This window comes from Equus asinus, chromosome 6 (assembly GCF_041296235.1).
Source record: "Equus asinus isolate D_3611 breed Donkey chromosome 6, EquAss-T2T_v2, whole genome shotgun sequence".
NCBI classification, from domain to species: Eukaryota; Metazoa; Chordata; class Mammalia; order Perissodactyla; family Equidae; genus Equus; species Equus asinus.
In genome coordinates, this window is record NC_091795.1 from 60,968,835 (window position 1) to 60,992,011 (window position 23,177).

Sequence of the window (23,177 nt, forward strand, 5' to 3'; positions counted from 1 at the left end):
TCTTTTTCACCTTTGTATATTTCTTGTTATTCAAGGGTAAGAAGTCACCCAGCTAAGAATCAAATCAATACCTGCCTTACAAGACGACTTAACCTTGAGTACTGCTAATGCTTCTACAGGCCTCCTTTAAGCTAGTTAAAGCTGCCAGGGTCAGGAAAATTGGTAAAATCTCACTATCATGGAGAATTGAAGAAAACATAACAAACCTACAGAAATGAGACAAATGATATCACACCAGTGCTTAGAAACCTACAGTTAAAGTCATTCAGAGGTTTTTACTATCTGATCACAACTTATCTTCCTAGCTTCATTTTGTGCCATGCTTCCAAAGGCCTCTGGGTCCCTCAGTTGTGTTAAGAGTAAAATGTAGAGCACTCTTGCTATTCCCTATGCCCTGAAGGTCTCCCTAGCCCTTCTCTCTCCTGCCTGGTGAAATCCTTTAGAGTCTTCATCAATAGTCCCATTAAATCAACTTCTTTATGAAGTGTGACATTGTTTCCTCCCAATTCATCCTTTGTTTTTAATAAGATCCATGTAGCATTTGTATCTTTGTAATTAGAGTTATTATATTTCTCAAATCTAGATGCTATTGATTGTAATGTGTCCCATTATTTTATATCACTAAGAAAGAGAAATGGTTCTCTTTAGACTATGATGCCATTCATTTTATGAAGCATTTCGACTTCAGAGGTGATAGAGTGTAAATAAAAGGTGTGTTTAGAATTAGTGAAATGTAGCGGTTGCAGATGGGACTGCCCTCCTTGCTAAATTATGAGCTCCATGACAGCAGGACACGTGACTCAATACAGTGTCCCGAATGTCAAGCATACTGTTTGACACATGGCCGATTCTTCAGTAAATGCTTCTTAAAGTGTGCCCAGAAAATTAAGATGCAAACAGGAATTGTACAATTAGCAACAATAACTCAGCCTAGACTTTGTTCTGTGATCACAACTGATAATGCGTAGGATACAAGTGACATACAGTCGTAAGATCAAAACTTTCTTCTTGCAAAGCTTCATGACTTTCAACCAGGGCTAGTTGTATTTGCAGGATGACTAGGCATTTATATACGTAGTTTAATTTCAATAGACATGGGATGACCCCTCTCCTAAAGCAGCCATTTGTTGCCTGAAAATCCCACCTTTAGGTAATCCTTCCTTTGTAACAAAATGCACAATTTCCTGAAGGGAAATCTCATTAAACTTTATCAGACGGCATCATTATGTGAATTAGTTCACATAATACTTCAACAGCAACAAATAATAACCAACTTAAAAATAGTTCTAATGAATTAGAGTCCCTCACATTTATTTTTAGCATTGCCCAAGCAAGGCAGATTTGGGGAAGAGGCTTCAGAGCTAAGGACTACAGGAGGACACTGGTGTCTGCAGTTAAAGAGGCGGAAGTGGAGGCTGGCAAGGGAGCAGCGGAGCAAAAGGCGTCAACATGGGAAGAACCTGTGCTCAGCTGGACTGCCATCTTTCTGGGAAATAGCATTTTTATTTCTATTCCATTCTATATTTCTTTTCTTTATTTCTTTTAATAGCTTCTCTTCTGCATTCCTGCCATTTATGACACTCATTTACCTTATTTTAATACATATTACTCTGTGATATTTATTTAGACCTTTCTTTTCAATGCCTCTCTTCTGCTTTCCTTTCCAAATCACCATTCTTCAAGCTCCTCTTTGTTTTATTTTCTTTCATATCTGTTTCCTAGATCAAGAACTCTACTTGGGAATGAAATCCCTGTCAATCCCATGATGCATGTGTCCCTGGACTTTTTCAGTTTCCTCCTCAGCCTGAGCCCTGTTGTCATTGTTCCCCAGGTCAGCTTGAGCTCTACCGGATCGATTTCAAGTGATATAGTACAACCTCAAATCAAACTATATTCTCTGCAAAATGTGCTTTTTTTCCTTTTATTTCACATATCTGCTTTTTTTCTTTTAGTCTCTACAGATATGACTGAGTAATTGGACTAAATATGCCCTTCCACGTCATATAATTGGCTTGAAATATTGTTTCTGCACTTTTGTGTTTTGTTTCTCCTCTCTACGTTTAAAGCACTTAAATAAAAAATACCCTGTTGTTTACTTCTGGTGGCCCTATATATCTCTGCCCAAACCTCTCTACTTAGGGAAAAGAGCCCTGACAGATGTCTCACATGTGGCCAGGGGAACACACTTGTCAATATCATGAATAAAAATACCTTGCATTATATGACACTTTGAACTTTTTCTAAATGCTTTTACTTCTATTTTTCATTTTCACCTTTTTTTTTATTCAGTTGAAACTCATGACATTTCTTGTGCCTTTTGATGCATTCTCTTTTGTCTTTTCTAGCAGTCATTTCACTTCTGAATAGCATTCATATAGTTTTCATCACTATAATTCTGCATAATCAAACCAGCAATTTTGAGGATTTTTTTTTTTATTGTGAACTATATTTCTTTCAAAACATACACCATTACCCCGCCTCTAAAACTTCTATTTAATCTTTGGAAGCTGAATTACTGCCAACATGTCTTTCAGAGTTACCCCCAGTAATTTTATGATCGTAGTTCTCCGAGGGTGATTACTAGGTAAACGCTCTTTGACTTCTTTCCTTTAATTCTTCTTTTGACAAGGCACCATCATCCTTGGGATAATTATTAAGTGTCTTTCTCTGCTTTCTCCCCCTCAGAGACTACTCTGTTCACCTCTCCCCACCCTAAGTCTGACATTTCTCTAATAAAACATTTGGGGATTGACTGCTCTCGCTCTAATATTGAGGAGATTTTTGAAAATTCCCCCTTTTCTTCTTTTCTGTCTCCCTTCATTTTCTCCCTTTCTCAGATATTAATTATTCACTCTGTGTAGAAGGTAGAACTCTAGTGTGGCTCCCAATTTCTACCCACTGGTGTTCTCGCCTTGTATGATCTTCTCCTCTTCAGTGTAGTAGACCTGTGACTATGATGGGATATCACTCAGTGCTATTGTTAGGTAATGTGGCAAAAGGGATTTTGCAGGTGTAATTAAGGTCTAATCAAAAGGGAGATTACGGGGGTGCACCTCACCCTATCAGGGGAAACCCTTAGAAGCAACAGGAGGAGCACCAGGTGATCTCCTGCTGGCCTCGAAGATACAAACTGACATGTTGTGGAGAAAGCCGTATGGTCGGAAACTCTGGGCAGCCTCTAGAAGCTGCGAGTGCCCCCTAACTGACAGTCAACAAGAAAACTGGATCGCAGTCTTACAAGTGGAAGGAGCTGAATTCTGCCAACAGTCACACAAGCTAGGAAAAGGCCCTGAGCTCCAAGTGAGAACCCAGTTGGGCTCACACCTTGATTTCAGCCTTGTGAGACCTTGAGTGGACAACCAGCCATGTCCTGCCCAGATTTCTGACCTACGGAATCTGCTAAATTAATGATAGTTTGTTGCAAAACAGCAGAAATAAAAAGAAAAAAAAAAGAGTGTGTTCTTCCTCTTTTCTCTTTTCCCTGCCCATCTCTCCTTGTGACTGTAATTCCCACTTGTCCTAACTGCAATTTCTTAGAAACAAAATGCGTCAAACCCTACCAACGTTTGACTTCTCCCTTGGGCCCGTTTGCATTTCTCCACTCTGATCCTTATTCTGTGACTGTAGTCAGTTTATTCCTCTTCACCTCCAGGAATGTTTTTGTTTATTTGCAATTTCCAAAGTAATAAACTTAATCTATTTCATCTACTTGCTTTCCCTCATAAGTCACATTCATTTGGCTCACTTCTCATTAGTAATTGCAGTTGAATTCAAGAGCAAGCTTGCTGTAATGACATACTTCCTGATGCTCCAATAAAATTGATTGGTTCATTCATTTACACGTTCGTTCACTTTTTTATTCAATAGGTAAAATGTCAACCTAAAGTGTCAGGTAATCTCCTAGGCATTGTTGTTATAAAGATAAACAAGACACAGATTTTGGTTCTAAAAACCTCATGTTATAGTGGAGAAAAAGTGATTGTCAGAATCAAATAATGCACTAAATAGGACTTTAAAAAATTACGCAAGTTTAAGATGTTACTGTTAGGAATAAGACATAAAAATAAACATAAATAAGGAATAAACAGTTTATGGTATTTATAGGACAAATAACAGTCAGTTCAAGAGAAAAACTGTGGCAGAATATGAATTCCATGTAGTATTTTATCCCTCAAAATATTGTAGCCGCCCCTGATGCAGGAAGGGTTAATAATCACTGGAAAAGGCTTGCCAACAAACTGTGACCCAGAGGTGAGAAGGCCGGTTAGCCAATGATAGGTAAGACCTCCAGGGGGAGGCAACCTAAGCCAGGCACCAGTCACCTGGGGCCACAGATGGAGACACGATATCGGGAGCAGGAGGGGCCGTTGCCTAGGAGGGCTTGCATGCTCCAAGATAAAATATACGAGCACAGCAATAACATGATAATATCAAAACAGAGGCCGAGGGAGGGCTCCTTGAGAAATCACTAAGAATTCTTGGCATTCGCTAATTACATTGTCCAGAACACCTGTGTCTGTTTAACAGCTATAAGCTATGTATATATTGAAACGCTGGTTATAGTAAACTCAGAGTGGCCATCAGTCCTCTCCGCATCTATCCTGATGTGTACATTGGATTGCGACACTGACAAATATCAATTAGTGTTTTGTTTGTTTTGATGCAGTCATTCACTGTTATATTTTAAGAACTGTTACAGGTAGCACAATACATCAGGTATTCAGAAATGAGTAGTAACGAGGAGCCAGGATGAAGGGACACAATCTTGCCCCCTAAAAGCATACACTTTATTTTCTGCATAATGACTTCATTGTCTGTTCTCATGGGTGATTATATAGAGTGCTTTGCTTTATCCAGATGCACAAATATTTTATATGTGTACAATAGTTCAGGCAGAGAATTGGTATGGTAGCAGTACATCATTGTGTCATTTTCTGTCAACAAGCACAATTTGACCTGCAGCATCCTGTGTAGGCAGAGGGTGTGTAAATATCCATACCCCTAGGATATGCAGTTAAGCATGAAGTTAGCAGAATGGATGTCAGCACATTGGGGTAAGATACACTGTAGCCTGAGCAGAAAACAAATACATTTCAAATAAAGAGTGTGAATTTTCCAGGGAAATGAGAAAAGAAAATTCCTAAGAGAACTTATTTTCCTTTCTATTTCTTTCTGCCCTGTAGGAAGATGATGATGGGAAATATTTTAATAACATTGTAGGCTTTAACAAAGGCAGTGCTATTTTTGAATGATAGTATATTTTTTTCTGGAGTCATAATCAACATCTCACTGTCAGACTATGTGCAGCATCTCGAAATCAGTCTGGCCATGATGTTTAAATGTCTTTGAGCACTGGGTATGCAGTAAGAAGGCAATATAGCAAGTGACAGATGTTTGTGCTCTGTAAGGTAAACTGGTTCATCTAACATCTGGGAGAGCAGGTGAAATCACTAGATAAGAAAAGGTCATTTTGCAGAACAAGTGTATCCTACATAGTAGTTTTTGTCTAAATCTTCATTCCTTTTTTTTCTTTTGCTGAGGGAGATTTGGCCTGAGCTAACATCTATGCCAGTAACCTCTATTTTGTATGTAAGTCACTGCCACAACATGCCCACCAATGAGTGGTGTAGGTCCATGCCCGGGAACTGAACTTGGGCCGCCAAAGCAGAGCGTGCCAAACTTAACCACTAGGCCGTGGGGCTGGCTCCTGAATCTTCATTCTTAATGTTGAAATTACTAATTCCTTCATCCCCTGCCAACCCAGTATGTTACCAGCAAAACTGTTGCATGAATAGCTCCATTTAGGCAATCCTAAAGTCTAAAAATATATTTCAAATGTTGCTCTAATAAATATCCATGATAAATGTTTTAAAAATCCTAGTTTATAAATCGTTGGATATAAACAAGTTTCAGAATCAAAAGTTTTTTTACAACCATCTGAAATTGAATGTAATTAGGATCTTCCCTGCTCAAAGTTAAGGCACTGTTTTAGACTCTGAACAGTATCCTTCTTTTAAAGTAGATGCAAGTCTATTGATTCAATGAAGCTGGTTATTAACTTCTCATGAGCAAACTAAAAATCTTCACAGGGATGTAATCAGAATGGGAGCTGAAAAGCTGCAACTCCAGTTGATGGGCACTTAGGTTGCTTCCATGTCTTGCCTATTGTAAATAATGCTGCAATGAACATAGGGGTGCATGGGACTTTTGGAATTGCTGACTTCAAGTTCTTTGGATAGATATCCAGTAGTGGGATGGCTGGGTCACACGGTATTTCTATTTTTAATTTTTTGAAAAATCTCCATACTATTTTCCATAATGGCTGCACCAATTTGCATTCCCACCAGCAGAGTATGAGGCATCCTTTTTCTCCACAACCTCTCCAACATTTATTACTTTTTGTTTTGGTTATTTTTGCCATTCTAATGGGTGTAAGGTGATATCTTAGCGTAGCTTTGATTTGTATTTCCCTGATGATCAGTGATGATGAACACCTATTCATGTGCCTATTGGCCATCTGTATATCTTCTTTGGAGAAATGTCTGTCTATGTCTCCTGCCCATTTTTTGATTGGGTTCTTTGATTTTTTTGTTGTTGAGTTATGTGAGTTCTTTATATATTATGGAGATTAACTCTTTGTCGGATATATGACTTGAAAATATTTTTTCCCAATTAGTGGGTTGTTTTTTTTTTAATCCTGTTTTGCCTTGCATTGAAGAAGGTCTTTAGTCTGATGAAGTCCCATTTGTTTATTCTTTCTATTGTTTCCCTTGTCTGAGAAGACATGATGTCCGAAAAGATCCTTTTGATACTGATGTCAAAGAGTGTACTGCCTATATTTTCTTCTAGAAGACTTATGGTTTCAGGTCTCACCTTTAGGTCTTTGATCCATTTTGAGCTTATCTCGGTGGATGGTGAAAAAGAATGGTCAATTTTCATTATTTTACTGTGGCTTTCCAGCTTTCCCCAGCAACATGTGTTGAAAAGACTTTCTTTTCTCCATTGTATGCCCTCAGCTCCTTTGTCGAAGATTAGCTGTCCATAGATGTGTGGTTTTATTTCTGGGCTTTCGATTCTGTTCCATTGATCTGTGCACCTGTTTTTGTACCAGTATCATGCTGCTTTGATTCCTGTAGCTTTGTAGTATGTTTTGAAGTCAGGGATTGTGAGGCGTCCAGCTTTGTTCTTTTTTCTCAGGATTTCTTTAGCAATTCGGGGTCTTTTGTTGCCCCATATGAATTTTAGGATTCTTTGTTCTATTTCTGTAAAGAATGTCCTTGGGATTCTGATTGGGATTGCGTTGAATCTGTAGATTACTTTAGGTAGTATGGACATTTTAACTATGTTTATTCTTCCAATCCATGTACAAGGAATGTCTTTCCATCTCTTTATGTTGTCATCCATTTCTTTCAGGAAATCCTTGTAGTTTTTGTTGTATAGGCCTTTCACTTCTTTAGTTAAATTCACCCCGAGGTATTTTATTCTTTTTGTTGTGATTTTGAATGGTATTGTGTTCTTGAGTTCTTTTTCTGTTAGTTCATTATTAGAGTATAGAAATGCTACTGATTTATGTAAGTTGATTTTATACCCTGCAAGTTTGCTGTAGTTGTTGATTATTTCTAAAAGTTTTACAATGCATTCTTTGGAGTTTTCTGTATATAGGATCATGTTGTCTGCAAACTGTGAGAGTTTCACTTCTTCTCTCCCTATTTGGATTCCTTTTTTTCCTTTCTCTCGCCTAATTGCTCTGGTCAAAACCTCCAGTATGATGTTGAAGAAGAGTGGTGATAGAGGGCAGCCTTGTCTCGTTCCTGTTTTCAGGGGGATGGTGCTCAGTTTTTGCCCATTGAGTATGATGTTGTCTGTGGGTTTGTCATATATGGTGTTTATCATGTTGAGGTAATTTCCTTCTATCCCCATTTTGTTAAGAGTTTTTATCATAAATCACTGTTGGATCTTGTCAAATGCTTTCTCTGCATCTATTGAGATGATCATGTGGTTTTTATTCCTCAATTTGTTAATGTGGTGTATCATGTTGATTGATTTGTGGATGTTGAACCATCCCTGTGTCCCTGGTATGAATCCCGCTTGATCATGATGTATGATCCTTTTGATGTATTGCTGAATTAGAGTTGCCAAAATTTTGTTGAGAATTTTTGCATCGATGTTGATCAGCGATGTTGACCTGTAGTTCTCCTTTTTCATGGTGTCCTTGTCAGGCTTTGGTATCAGCGTGATGTTGGCTTTGTAGAATGTGTTAGGATGTGTTCCATCCTCCCTAATTTTTTGGAATAGCTTGAAAAGTATGGTATTAAATCCTCTCTGAAAGTTTGGTAGAATTCCCCAGGAAAGCCATCTGGTCCTGGGGTTTTATTCTTTGGGATGATTTTGATTCCTGTTTCAATCTCTTTCTTTGTGATTAGTCTGTTCAGATTGTCTGCTTCTTCTTGACTCAGCTTTGGGAGATTGTAAGAGTCCAAGAATTTATCCATTTCCTTCAGGTTATCCATTTTGTTGGCGTATAGTTTTTCGTAGTATTCTCTTATAATCCATTGTATTTCTGCAGGGTCTGTTGTTATTTCTCCTCTTTCATTTCTGATTTTGTTTACTTGAGCTTTCTCTCTTTTTTTCTTTGTAATTCTGTCTAGGAGTTTGTCAATTTTATTTATCTTCTCAAAGAACCAGCTCTTTGTTTCATTGATCCTTTCTACTGCCTCTTTTGTTTCAATAGCATTTATTTCTGCTCTGATTTTTATTATTTCTCTCCTGCTGACTTTGGGCTCTGTTTGTTCTTCTTTCTCTAATTCAGTTAGGTGTAGTTTGAGATTGCTTATTTGGTATTTTTCTTGTTTGTTAAGTTGTGCCTGTATTGCAATGAATTTCCCTCTTAATACAGCTTTTGCTGTATCCCATATGAGTTGGTATGGCATGTTATCATTTTCATTTGTCTCCAGATATTTTTTGATTTCTTCTTTAATTTCTTCAATGATCCATTGCTTGTTCAATAGCATATTGTTTAGTGTCCACATCTTTGTCCCTTTCTCAGCTTTTTCCTTGTAATTAATTTCTAGCTTTATAGGATTATGATCAGAGAAGATGCTTGTTATTATTTCAACTTTTTAAAATTTATAGAGGCTTGTCTTGTTTCCCAACATATGGTTTATCCTCGAGAATGGTTCCATGCACATTTGAGAAGAATGTGTATTCTGCTGTTTTTGGATGGAATGTTCTATATAGGTCTATTAAGTCCAACTGTTTTGGCTTTTTGCTTAATTCCACTGTTTCCTTGTTGATCTTCTCTCTGGATGATCTGTCCAATAATGTGAGTGGGGTGTTGAGGTCCCCTACTATTATTGTATTATTTTTGATATCTTCTTTTAGGTTTGTTAATAGTTGCTTTATGAACTTTGGTGCTTCTGTGTTGGGTGCATAGATATTTATAAGTGCTATTTCTTCTTGAAGTAGTGTCCCTTTGATCATTATATACTGACTCTCTATCTCTCTTTACCTGCCTTATCTTGAAATTTACTTTGTCTGATATAAGTATTGCAACACCTGCTTTCTTTTGTTTGCCATTAGCTTGGATTGTTATCTTCCACCCCTTCACTCTGAGCCTGTGTTTGTCATTGGAGCTGAGGTGTGTTTCCTGGAGACAACAGATTGTTGGATCTTGTTCTTTAATCCATCTTGCAACTCTGTGTCTTTTATTGGAGAGTTCAGTCCGTTTACATTGTGGGTGATTATTGATGCATGAGGGCTTAATGCTGTCATTCTGTCACTTATTTTCTGGTTTTCCTGCATTTCCTTTGTTTCTTGTCCTGTGTGTTTTGGCCTCCCATTGACTTCTGCAGTTTCTTATGCTGGGTTTCTTAACTTTTTCCTTATTTATGTTTTGTGTCTCTGTTCTGTTTTTTAGTTTAGTGATTACCCTGAAGTTTGTATGCAGAATCTCATGCATAACATAGTCCCTTTCCTGGTGTCCTAAACTGATTCAATCCCTTTCCTCCACCCCTCCTAAGTTATTATTGTCATCTGTTATTCCAACTTGTATTGTGAGTTTGTGGTTAAAGTAACAAGATTGTCTTTGTTTTTGGTGATTTCTTTCCCTTTATCCTAACGCTGTAGTTGAATATTTGCTATCCTATTCTGATTCTATCTATTTGTCTCCTTAGTCTGTGTTTTGTGACCCCTTTCTCCCTTTTTTTTCTTTTTTCAGGTATGAGGGCCTTCTTGAGGATTTCTTGTAGGGGGCGTCTCATGGCTACAAAGTCCTTTAGCTTTTGTTTCTCTGGGAAAGATTTAATTTCTCTGTCATATCTGCAGGATATTTTTGCTGGATAGAGTATTCTTGGCTGAAGATTTTCATCTTTTAAATTTTGGCATATGTCGTTCCAATCTCTCCTAGCTTGTAAGGTTTCTGCAGAGAAATCCACTGAAAGTCTGCTAGGGTTTCCTTTGTAGGTTATTTTCTTCTGCCTTGCTGTCCTGAGTATTCTTTCTTTCTCCTTCACTTTTGCCAGTTTTACTACTATGTGCCTTACAGTAGGTCTTTTTACATTGACATATCTATGAGATCTGAAAGCTTCCTCGACACACATTTCTCTCTCATTCCCTAGAATTTGGAAGTTCTCTGCTATTATTTCTTTGAGCACGCTTTATGCTCCATTCTCGTTTTCATCGCCCTTGGGGATACCTATAATTCTTATGTTGCATTTCCTCATTGAGTGGCTATTTCATGGAGATTTTCTTCATTTCTTTTTATTCTTAGTTCTCTCTCTTTCTCTGTCTGGAGCCATTCAACCTGTCTATCTTTGATTATGCTGATTTGCTCCTCTATGGTGTCCACATAGGCATTCAGGGAATCTGTATTATGTTTTATTTCTTCCATTGTATTTTTCATCTCTAGTATTTCTGATTGATTCTTCTTTATAATTTCAATCTCTTTTGTGACGTAATTCCAGAACCCATTGACTTGTTTCTCTATATTTTCCTTTACCTCATTGAGTTTTTTGATGACGGCTATTCTAAATTCATTGTAGTTTGTTTTTCGTATTTCTGAGTCCTCAGGACGTAATTCTGGAGGCTTGTTTTTCCTCTGGTCTGGAGTTTTTGTTAATTGTTTGATGCTAGAATGTATTTTTTTGCATAGTGATATTATTTGGTTGCAATTACAGCCTGTAGCTACTAGATGGGAGTGTTGAGATCCATGTGTTCTGAACCCTCCACCTTTAGCCTAGATGGTGGCACAGTGAGGGTTGGGTTCAGGGGGCACTTTCTCTTGCCTACAGACCTGGTTTCCCCTGCCAGCTCTTGCTATCTGTTCTCCTGGGATCTTGGCTTGATGAGGTCACCCCTTGCGCAAGCTTTCACCCCATTAGGGGGCTTCCCTCTGGTCTGGAAGGGCCCTAGGAAGTCCTGGGCGAGCCCATGGATGTGCAGCCCCTCCCCCACTTCTTCCCTCATGGAGCCTCCCACGGCAGCAGCCACAGTCTTTAGAGGAGGGAGTGAAGTTATCTCTTACCTGGTTCCAGCTCCTCTGAGGGGGCTTCCAGCCTCTCCACCCTCCGTCATTTGGCTGCTGTGGGTCTCTGAGGATTCCTGTGCTATTAGGATATTTTTTGTTGCAATATGGTTGCTCGTTTTTGTTGTATGTTAGAGGGGAGAGAGTCCCAGGCAAGCTCACTCCACCATGATGCTGACATCACTCCTAGAATCAATTTTTAGTATGTATTTTATTTGGTGTTGAAAGAGACATTAAATTTCACGTTGTACCCAACACTTTAAAATATCTTCGTGCATAGTTGTGTGGATAGACACAATCCTGCCCATTCAGGTGATCACAGACACATATAAATCCCTGGTTATACAGTCCTCAGGAAATTTCATCCTTCTCTGTATGCAGCTACTACCTGTAAATGAATGATGAACTTTCCAAATTTGTTTCTTGAGACCAAACTTTCATTGAATATCCAGACTTACCTATCTAGCTACCGTTTAAACATCTGCAGCTAAGTGCACCACAAATATCTGAAAACACGTTAAGTCAAAAAACAAACTCATGGCACTTCAAGTCTACCTGTCTTCCAGTGTACCTGACTTAATGAAGGATACTGTCACCAACCATGTGTCTCATGACAGAAAGTTAAGAGTATCTTAGAAACACTCACTATCAAAACGTCCATGCCTATCAACTGCCAGATTCTGACAATTTTCTCTCTGAAGTCTTCACAAATACGTCCTCTCTTCTTCACCTTTATTTTGAATTCCTTAATTTCAAGCTCTCTCCATGTTTTAATAGACTATTTCCATGGATTCCTTACAAACTTTCCTCATTCTAGGCCAAGCTTCATTCAAATACTCTCCATTTAGGATGATCTTATTAAAAGCAAATGTCAAAATTCAAAAACCTTAATGACTCTTTAATATCTACACAATAACGTTTAGGCTCATTAGAATAGCATATATAATGCTTCCTTCATAATTTCTCCTTAACCCCATGTTCAACTTCAGCCCTCAGCATTCCCTCTTGCAAAACATAGTAAGGAACAACGAATAAGGAACAACAGCCAACAAGCAACAAAAATCTAGAAAGAACCAACTAAAACAATTAGTCAAAAGGTAGATGTAAACCAAACTATATAAAAAATTGCACTAAATGAAAAGCAATAAATACTCCAACTATGAAACAAAGAATGTAAGCCTGGATGAAAAAATAAGACTTGATTACATGTCATCTATAAGACACATAGTAAATATAAAGATTAAGAACATTTCAAAGGAAAGGATGAAAAAAGATACGTCAGACAACGAGTGAAATATTTTGCATAGCATGGCCATATTAACACACATCAATATCATCTCCATACTAATATTAGATGAAGTAGATCTCAAGACAAAGAGTATTTCTAAAGATAAATGGGGACATTTCATGACAGAAGAGGCAATTAGGAAGACATAATCTTAAATGTACATGCAATTAATAAGTGAGCTTCAAAATACTCGAAGCAAAACCAAAAAGAACTAAAGACAGAAAAAGCCAAATTAACAATATTTGTGTCTTTTAATACCTTTCTATCAGTAATGGTTAGAAAATTCGACCAAAAATAACTAAGAAGATAGAAGATCTAAGTAGCAGTATCAACTAACTTGACATAATTGACATTTGCAGATGACTCCACCAAAAACAGGAGTATAACATTTCTTTAAGTGTCCATGGAATATTTTCCAAGATAGATAGCATACTTGATCATACACAAGTCTCCATATATTTCAAAACATTGAAATCTTACAGAATGTGTTCTCTGACCATGATATAATTAGATATCAGTTACAATTACTATAAAATAACCAAATATTTAAAAACTAAACAACCCACTTCTAAATAATCCAAAGAAGTCTTGAGAGGAATTTAAAAATATTTAACACACAATAACAAAATAACTAACATATTTAAATTTGTGGGGGTGCTGCTAAAGAAACAATTTGAGGCAAATTTAGAGAATTAAATGCATATAGGATAAAAGAAGAAAGAAAGAAGTTCATGATTTTTAAGTTTCCACCTTTAGAAGTGTCTTAGTCTACTCAGGCTGCCATAACAAAATACCATAGACTGAGTGACTTAAACAACAGAAACTTACTTTCTCACAGTTCTAGAGGCTAGAAGTCTAAGATCAAGGTGCCTGCATAGTCAGGTTCTTGAGAGAGTTCTCTTCCTGGCTTGTAGATGGCCTCCTTCGCTGCGTCCTCATACGGTGGGAATAGAGAAGGCAAGCTCTCTAGTGTCTCTTCTTATTTGGGCACTAATCCCATCTTGAGGGCTCTGCCTTCACAACCTTATCTGAACCTGATTATCTCCCAAGGGCCCCAACTCTAAGTACTATACCATTAGCAAGTAGAGTTTCAACATATGACTTGAAGAGGACACAATTCAGTTCATAGCCAGAAAATAGGGAACAAAAGAGCAGATTAAATTCAATATAATAGAATGAAAGTAACAAAGATAAAAACAAAAATCAATGAATTAAAAACAAATAATGGAGAATATTAACAAAACTAAAAGTTGAATTTTGAAAATCTTAACATCAATACAGTTCTACAAAGATTGTCAAGAAAATAGAAAATATAAATTATCAATATCAGAAATGAAACAGGAGATATTATTACTCATCAAAGAGACTTTAAAGGGATAATAAATATTGGGAAAATATTTATGTTAACATAATTTAATAACTTTTGTAAAATAGCCAGATTTCTTCAAAAACACAATTTACCAAAACTGGTTCAAGAAGAAATAGAAAATCTGAATAGAACCTATATATTAAAATAATTGAATTCATAATTCAAAGATTTCCCATTAAGTAGCCATCAGGTTAAGTTTGTTTCGTGGTGAATTTTCTTAAGCTTTTAGGAAGAGTTAATACCAAACTGATGAGAAGTCCATTTTTTTCTTGCCAGAATAACGTATTATCTCCCTCTACTTTGGCACGCTTTTAAATCATTTCTTAAAAACAGTTTCTTACTTTGAAGAAAAAAGTTAAATTCTTAGTAACAAGTTATTTAATGTGGTGCTTTTAAAAATATGGCCTGGGGGCTGGCCTGGTGGCATAGCGGTTAAGTTCACGTGCTCCACTTCAGCGGCCCAGGGTTCACTGGTTTGGATTCTGGGCGCGGACTTAGGCACCGCTTATCAAGCCATGCTGTGGCAGGCATCCCACATACTATCACTAACAGGTATAGATCACCTTTCCTCAGTACTGTGTAATCAGCCTCTATTATCTTAGGCCTAGAGAATAGGTGTTTTGGAAACAATATTAGAGAAAGACTAAATTTGAACCTTCTTGGAGAGGAACTTATAAAGTATTCTTAATAGTTATCATACAGGTAAAATTCCATCAAGCCATGCTGAGGCAATGTCCCACATAGCAGAACTAGAAAGAGCTACAACTAGAATATACAACTATGTACTGGGGACTTTGGGGAGAAGAAGAAAAAAAAAGATTGGAAACAAATATTAGCTCAGGGCCAATCTTTAAATAAAAAACACAGAACACTAAAACTGGCAAAATGTATTATGACTTGCAAAAAAGGGTAAACTGTACCAAGCCATTATGTGCAACACCAAGTATCTAAGCTCAAGTTACTTTAAAGCCAGCTTTTCAAAACCGTTATGATGGGAAGTCTGGAGCAACACTAACTCTCCAAGTTAGTGTTTCATGTTTTGAAATTTACAGGTTCTAAAGAGAAGATCAATAACTGTTTCAGAATTTTGCATAGTTTACAAATCTCAACCAATCCCTACCCCATGCTACACTTACTAATTTCAACCTTAAATCAGCCTTGTCTAAATCTGTTCTCCCATGCTGTAAATATCCTTCATATCTCTCTCCTTTGAGACTCCACTTAGACCTGTGAAAATACCATTCTCTCCTGTTCAGCAAATTTACTGAATTCAGCTTTGTATGATCAACACATTTTCTTGGTGATGTTTGAATGGGGATTCTAACATTAAATAAATTTAGAATGGATGTAATAATAAAAATAGTAAAAAAGGAGGGTTTTTTCTTGCCTAAAGATTAATTAAATCCATAACCTTATTACATTTTGATTTATACTCTCCTTCTTAACTAAAAAGATAAGTCGCTTAACCCTCAAATATATACTGAATTAGCATTTAATTGTCTCCTTTACTCCTTTTGTTTGAAAAAAACTCAGTCTTTGAAAGTCCACAAAAAATATTTTAGCATAAACATTCACAAACAATTTCTTTTTTTATTGAGGTGTAATTGACATCTAACATTACTTTAGTTTCAGGTGTACGGCATAGTGATTCGATGTTTGTATATATTGTGAAATGCTCACCACAATAAGTCTAATTAACATTCATCACCATATATAAACAAATTTTTTTCTTGTGATGAAAACTTTTAAAATAAGTCATGAGGAAGTAATGTACAGCGTGGTGACTATGTTTAATAATACTCTATTGCATATTTGAAAATTGCTAAGAGAGAGTATCTTAAAACTCGTCATAAGAAAAATAATCATAGAAAACTCCTTAAAGTAGTTAAGATGATCCCAACTATACTTATGGAATATCTTAATGTAGACTCTAAATGGACTCTAGTGTTGATGAGTCTTTAAAATGGATTACTCCTGTTCTGGCTCCAGAGCTGTGTTCATAAGAAACCTATAAAGAGCTCTTTGAGTTTGCACAGCATGTTATAATCATTATCAAGTTAATTTGTGTGACACCCCAGTGAGAGAAGTAAATACTGCTGCCCTTTTTTAATAAATGAGGAAAGTGAGACATAATGGAGGTCATTTCATTTCCAATCCACTGAACAATTAAAAGTTGTTTTTTCTATCCTTCGTCCCCACCATCTTAAGAGTAAGCACAGACTTGCTCTTGTAGTATTCTTATTCGTTCCAAATCACTAATGTCTAAACACAGAAGGGATGCTCAATGTTTAGAAGAACACCAGCCCATCAATAAGAACAATCCAATTAAAGGGATTTTAATATGTTTTATCTGTAGAGATCAATATAAAACCCTAGTTTGCTATTTCAGCATAAAATATCATATAAATAAACTGCTCAATATACATAATGGCTTGAGTAGTGAAAATAGCTCATCATCTAAGAAAACTATCATCATTAAACCACCCCCAACAGTTGCCAGTTAGGCTTTATAAAATAACAGCTTCTAATTATAACTTCATATAATGAAAAACCTTTTCCTTATTTCCTTCTTTTCATTCTTGTGACAAAACAGCAATCAGAGAAATTGGGTCCGTATGGAATATATCCAGATCAGAGCTTGATTTTGCTCCGATAAACTGTATTTACCAACATCAAAGTAAAATATTTTATGCATTTTACAAACATTATCTCATTTATTATAACAATCCTGAGATAAGCAGGGCAGATACTGGCCTCTCTGTATACAAACAGGGAAACTGAGACACGAAGGGCTTACTATGCTCCTTTCCTGAGACAAGCCAGTGCTGGTGGGCTAAGAACCCGTGCCTTTGACTCTAATTCAAGCAGTGTCTCCAATACGTTACTGCATCTCACGTCCAGAACACTCATTCCAAATTCCAGTGACCACATTCTTAGTAAAACTTGGTTTGGTAAAAACAAGGCTATGATCACTCTAATATGAGTAGAATATATTAGCTTAAAAGCAAAACTTCCAAAAACTATTGCCACATTAAAGAAATTCCTTATATATAAATAAATGTCAAGTTGAAAGTTTTAGATAACTGTAACACCCTTCAGGTGTACTTAATGCCACACTGATGGTCTATTTCTAAAGGTACAATTTTGATACTAGGGATATTTTTTTTCTTCTGGAGTCTAGATTTCCAGAAACGTGATATAACTCCCTTTAAAACATTCACATGGTTTTATATGCTAGGATACACTCTGTATTTCAATTTTAGCAAAATGGGTCACCCTTATTAATACCTGAAGCAAGATATTTCCAGTTCCTTATTGCACTTCTTTAAAATACATCTACGTTATCTTCTATTATCATAAGCCCTCAGCAATATTACAAGAATTCATGATATCACATCTTTAATGTACACCTAAACCAGCTCGTCTTCATCAGATGAAGTGATTTTCAGTAATGAATGGGGTCCAATCTTCAAAGTCACTCATTTTGAGAGATTTTTTTCATAACTAAAGTATAAAACCTTTAAGAGCATATCGTTTAGTAACTGATGTACTTGAATTATAAACAAGCGTCTTATCTGAAGGCTCCTGGATTGTGTTCCATGTATAAATAGGACTATGGAATTAAGTTTATTAACTCTATATTAATATTCTAATATTATGTTATTCTAATAAATATTCTAAAACCCAGGAAAATAGATGGCTTTTCCTTAGCTAAAAAGTTAATAAATAAAAACTCATAAGAACCGATTAGCAAAGAATGCATTCCTCATTAAAAGAGACTCCAGATGTTGATAATAATAACAAAAATAGCTAACATTTAGTAAATATGCTGATCATTGTGCTTAGAATCTTACATAAACTACCTCATGTAATCCTCACAGAAACTCTGTGAGGTAGTTGGTGTTACTCTCTCTATTTTATATGTGAGAAAATACATTGGCGTCTGTACTCATTTGCTAGGACTGCCAGAACAAAGCACCACAGACTGAGTGGCTTAAACAACAGGAATTTGTTGTTTCACAGTTCTGGAGCCTAGAAGTCCAAAATCAAGATCAGTTTTGAGACCTGTGAGGGGAGAATCCATTCCAGGTCTCTCTCCTTGACTTGTAGGTGGCCATCTTCTCACTACGACTCTTCTTATCATCTTTCCTTTATGTGTATCTCTGTGTCCAGATTTCCCCTTTTTAATAAGGACACCGGTCATGTTGGCTTAGAACCCACCCTAATGATCTCACTTTAAATTGATTACCTCTGTGAAGATCTTATCTCCAAAGAAAGTCACATTCCAAGGTCCTGGGGATTAGAACTTCAATTTATGAATTTTGTGAGGGCATAATTCAGCTCATAACTCAGTTTTCCACAGTTTGATTTTGAGCCTCTAGTATTTATAACTAGGAAGAATACTTGTATTTCAGAGAGAAATAAATAATCACATGACATTGGGTAGGAGATAGAGATATTATCCAAGTCCTTCTCTCCTTTTCAAGATGAGGTCAAACCTTACTCAGCTGTCTGGACTCTGCCAAGGAGACAGAATAGTGAAAAGCTCTGTGGAACCAAGGTTAGAGCAAGGAGTTCCCAATCAGGAAAGATGAGTAGGTGAGCTAAGCCAGAAATTACAGGAAATATGTAGTCCAATGCCTACGAAGGCGAGAACCAAGATCAAACTGAAACCCTCTGAGACCAGGGAGATGGAGTGGAGATCAGACTAATCAGATAAGTTGCTATCAAACAGGGCTGAAGTGTCCATTGTAGGTCAGCTTAGAATTTCATCAATTGGTAATAGCTACAAGAGTTGAGTGGTGACATAACTTATCCTTCAAACAGAGACATGTTTTGGAGTGAAAGGGGGTGCTATAAAAGAGTCAGTGGGCACAACAGGCATAAATAGACACTGTCTTAGGCAACTTGGGAAGAATGGTCACCCTAGACAACAGGGATGTCATGATTGAGAGGGTTAGCCCAGCCTAAAGGTTTGAATTGTCTTAGAAACAAGAACAACTGTCTGAGCACAATACATCCTACCTATGTACAAAGGATAGAGGAGAGAATGACGAACAGTGGGTGGGATCATAGGAGAAGCAACATCTGAGTTGGGGTTTGATTGATAAATTAGAATTCCAGCTATGAATGAAGAAAAGAAAAGACTTTCCAGAGAGAGGAAATAACATATGGAATAGCATGGAGGCAGAAAACCCTACAATGAGTTGTAGGAGTCATTCTTTTATTTAATAAATATTATTGAAGTACCCATCATGTGAGAGACACTGATCAAAGAGATAGAGATCAATGGTTAAAAATATAACACTGTTACTGACATTCTATTGGAGAAAGATGGACAATTTTGGAAAAATGACTCATTCTTATTACCCAAAGGAAGATATTACTATTTCCTTTATTTCTGTCTTTTAAAATAAATTATATTCATCTTCTAATATCATAAGTGCTTACTAATATTAAAAGAATGCGTAATATCACATCTCTAATATATGTCTAAACCAGCTCTCCTCCATCAGACAAAATAATTTTCAATAATGAAGAAATGATTATACAATTCCAGGTACATATATGTGATACCTAAAAAATAAAGGGGAGTAAGCATACATAAAATGTGAGGGGTTGGACTGGCACTTTAAATGTCCTGGTGGGGGTATCTGGCTACCTTTAGATGCCTCACCTCTATACTGTTGTTGTGTTTTGATATTTTCATCAGAATGACATGGACAGTTTAGGCTATTAAGAGATAGGAACAGATTAAATGATTCCAACTGTCACTTTTTCCACACAAAGTGCAAAACCAAAGCAATACCTAAATACAGGTATTTCTAGTCTGTTTATATATTCTGCCTAGAAAGTTGGTTATTCTAATTTTCCCCACAGTCCTAACCAGCAGAACTGGCATTCCTAACTTCTATTGGTAGTGGATAATAGACCATTTCTTTTTGTTAGCAGAAAATATAATTTTTCTGTAGGAAAATTCCAGGGACTGTTCTAGAAAATAGAAGGCATGCTTAGGCCTTTACTTAAAATATTTTTGATCAAAATTTACACACTCATAATGAAGCCAATCGCCTAATTCCATGGCAAAAATACTATTAGATTAGTTTATCTGAGATTATTACTTCCTTTCTCTTCCCTTCCCTTCCCTCCATTTCCTTTCTTTCCTCTTAAACTTCTTTTTTTCTTTCTCTCTGTCTCCTCTTTAGTTTGGTAAATATATTGGGGGAGACCAGAATATGACATCTAAGGAGGGGATTTACGCAAATTATTCATTCTACTTTGATAATATTTTGTACCTTTTATTCTGCTTTAAATAAGGAAGGCCCAGTGATGTTAGTTGGAAGAAGGACAATAATTTATTAACACCTTTCTGTTCCTTTAAGAAGGAAAAGTGATAATGTGGCCGGAGCTGAGAGGTCAGGCTTCCTGTGGGGATTTTCTGCACCATCCCCACAGGAGTAGTTTCAGGGGATTATGAACTGCTTGATGCTACTAGTATAACTGAGGTAGGACCGGACAGGAGATGGGGCTGAAGAGACTGGCAAGACTCAGATCATGAAGGATCATGAATGGCATGTGGAAGAATTTGAACTCTAAACAAAATGGAAAAATAAGGCAATGTTTAAAGAAGGGAAGAAATAACATCAGATTTCAATTTTAAAAATGTTCCCTTTGGTAAGAGTATGAAGAATGCTTTGGAGGGAAAGTCACCTATGTAAGAAAAAAAAATACCCTTAACTGAGTAATGGAAAATAATGATCTAAACTAAGACAATGGTGTTGGGAAGAAACAGAAAATGGTGGATTTGGGAATTATGCATTCTTCTTTCTGTAGCACCTTACATAATATCTGGCAATAAATATCCTTGATTAAATGTGTAGAATTTCTAGGATTTGGATAAAGATTTGAGATGGGGAGGTAGAGAAGGTTTTTAAATATGGCTATCTTTAAGCTCTTTTAAAAAAATTTTTTAATTAATTAAATTATTATTTTTTTAGGAAGATTAGCCCTGAGCTAACTGCTGCCAATCCTCCTCTTTTTGCTGAGGAAGACTGGCTCTGAGTTAGCATCCGTGCCCATCTTCCTCTACTTTATATGTGGGACGCCTACCACAGCATGGTGTGCCAAGCAGTGCCATGTCCGCACCCGGGATCCGAACCAGTGAACCCCGGGCCACTGAAACGTACAGTGCACTCTTAACCGCTTTGCCACTGGGACGGCTTTAAGCTCTTTTTTTAAAGCAACAGTATTTGGATTTTAGCATCTCGTTTATGAAGTTACATGGGCATTTCCCACAAGCACCCTTGCTTAAGTGCCATGAGCAATGGTCTTTTTTGCTCTTTAACCCAGTCATATGAATAATTAGAAAGCTCAAGCAAGAATTATTAAGACCAAAAACCTAGAATGAGACTGCATAGTTTGTCTCCTTTTGCTCATCCCAAATCATGGATGCAACTTCGTATAATGAAACCACCTCTTCCCCATCTGAAACAGGCATTCTTAGAAAAGGTGTTTCCAGCTCTGCCAACTAGATCATAAGTTTTAGTTTCTTTTGAAACAAGACAAGTAGACTGTGCCTTTGTCCTGACCCATGTGCTTCTTTACTTTTTCCTTTCCTTTTCTTTATGTTAAAATCCTATATTGATCTAATAGGAAGAAGTACATCTTTAATTTTATTGACTATCTAAATAGACCTTTCTGCTTGTTTAGTTCCTGTTTAACTGCACAGGAAAGCTTCATTCAATACTGTTTCTACAACTACAATGATAATGTGACCACTGCACATTGCTTCACATTTTCATTATTTTCTCTGCACGTAAATAAGGTGTCAAGAGTTTTAATACTTCACGAGCAGTATTCGTAAATTATAGTAATATACTGTACTTCTTTGACCTTTTCAATATTGTGTGATTTGGTTGGCTGGCCTCTCTATTTATAGCCCTGCTGAGTAGAGGGGAAGGAATGAATATCCTGCTGCTAATGAAAAGATCATATATTGAAAGAGTCGAATGATGATACTGCCTTGGTCCAGATGACTATGTTTCACAAGATATACAGCACTAGACATTGTAATTCTGATAAATCATTCTCCTGACAAAAGGCATAATGAGACTAGAAATTGCCAAAAAATTAATTCATTTACTGCCAGAGTTTGTACCAGGCTAAGAAGAGTGTGAATTTTTAACAAAATCTCATTAGAATCCCAAATTTAAAGTTACATTCCTTTTAATTCTCTACCAATACTTAAGATGGTATGATTGGTACTAATATTACTAAGTATGGTTAAGAATGATGATGGAGAATTTTCTTTCATAGCCTTAAAAAATAATAATCCAGTTACGCTTTCTCTTACTTTCATTTGGAATTTGTCAGCTTAGTTTTGCCTTTTGAGAATAAGGAATGCATTTTTTAGGTTTTATACTAAATGTTTTTAATGATAGAAATAATGTAATAGAAAACATTCTGAGAGAATTATTCATACCATTGTCTTTTTGGATCCTTGTATATGCGGACTCATGCTCTATTGCCTGCCTGAGGAATAGTTAATGGCATTCCTAACTCTCTTGAGCTATTCATTAAACAAATCAGCATTGTTGTTATTCAACTTCTTTCTTCAGACTATGCTTTTTCCTTGAAGGAAAGGGGAGGAATACATAAGGCAATTTTATCCCAACAGAGAGAACCTCTGTGTCAATTTGTATGACTACTTTTCCATTACTTGAAAGTAACTTTTGCCCTGAGAACATGTAGAAGAGAAGATGAGCTCTCTTGCAGTCCTTGTTAATGTGTCATAATATATTAGTGCATGCACGAGCAGTCTTAACTAGTATAATGACCTGGCTTGTTTCACAGGCATTTGAACTCTGCCCCTAGATGTCAGTGCATCACCTATAGCCCAAGCTTTGAGAAACATGGCCTTGCACACCTCACTCTGTTCTCAGTAGTTTTTTTTTTCCTTTTCTCTTTATTGTAAATGAAGAGCTTTCACTTCGAGGAGA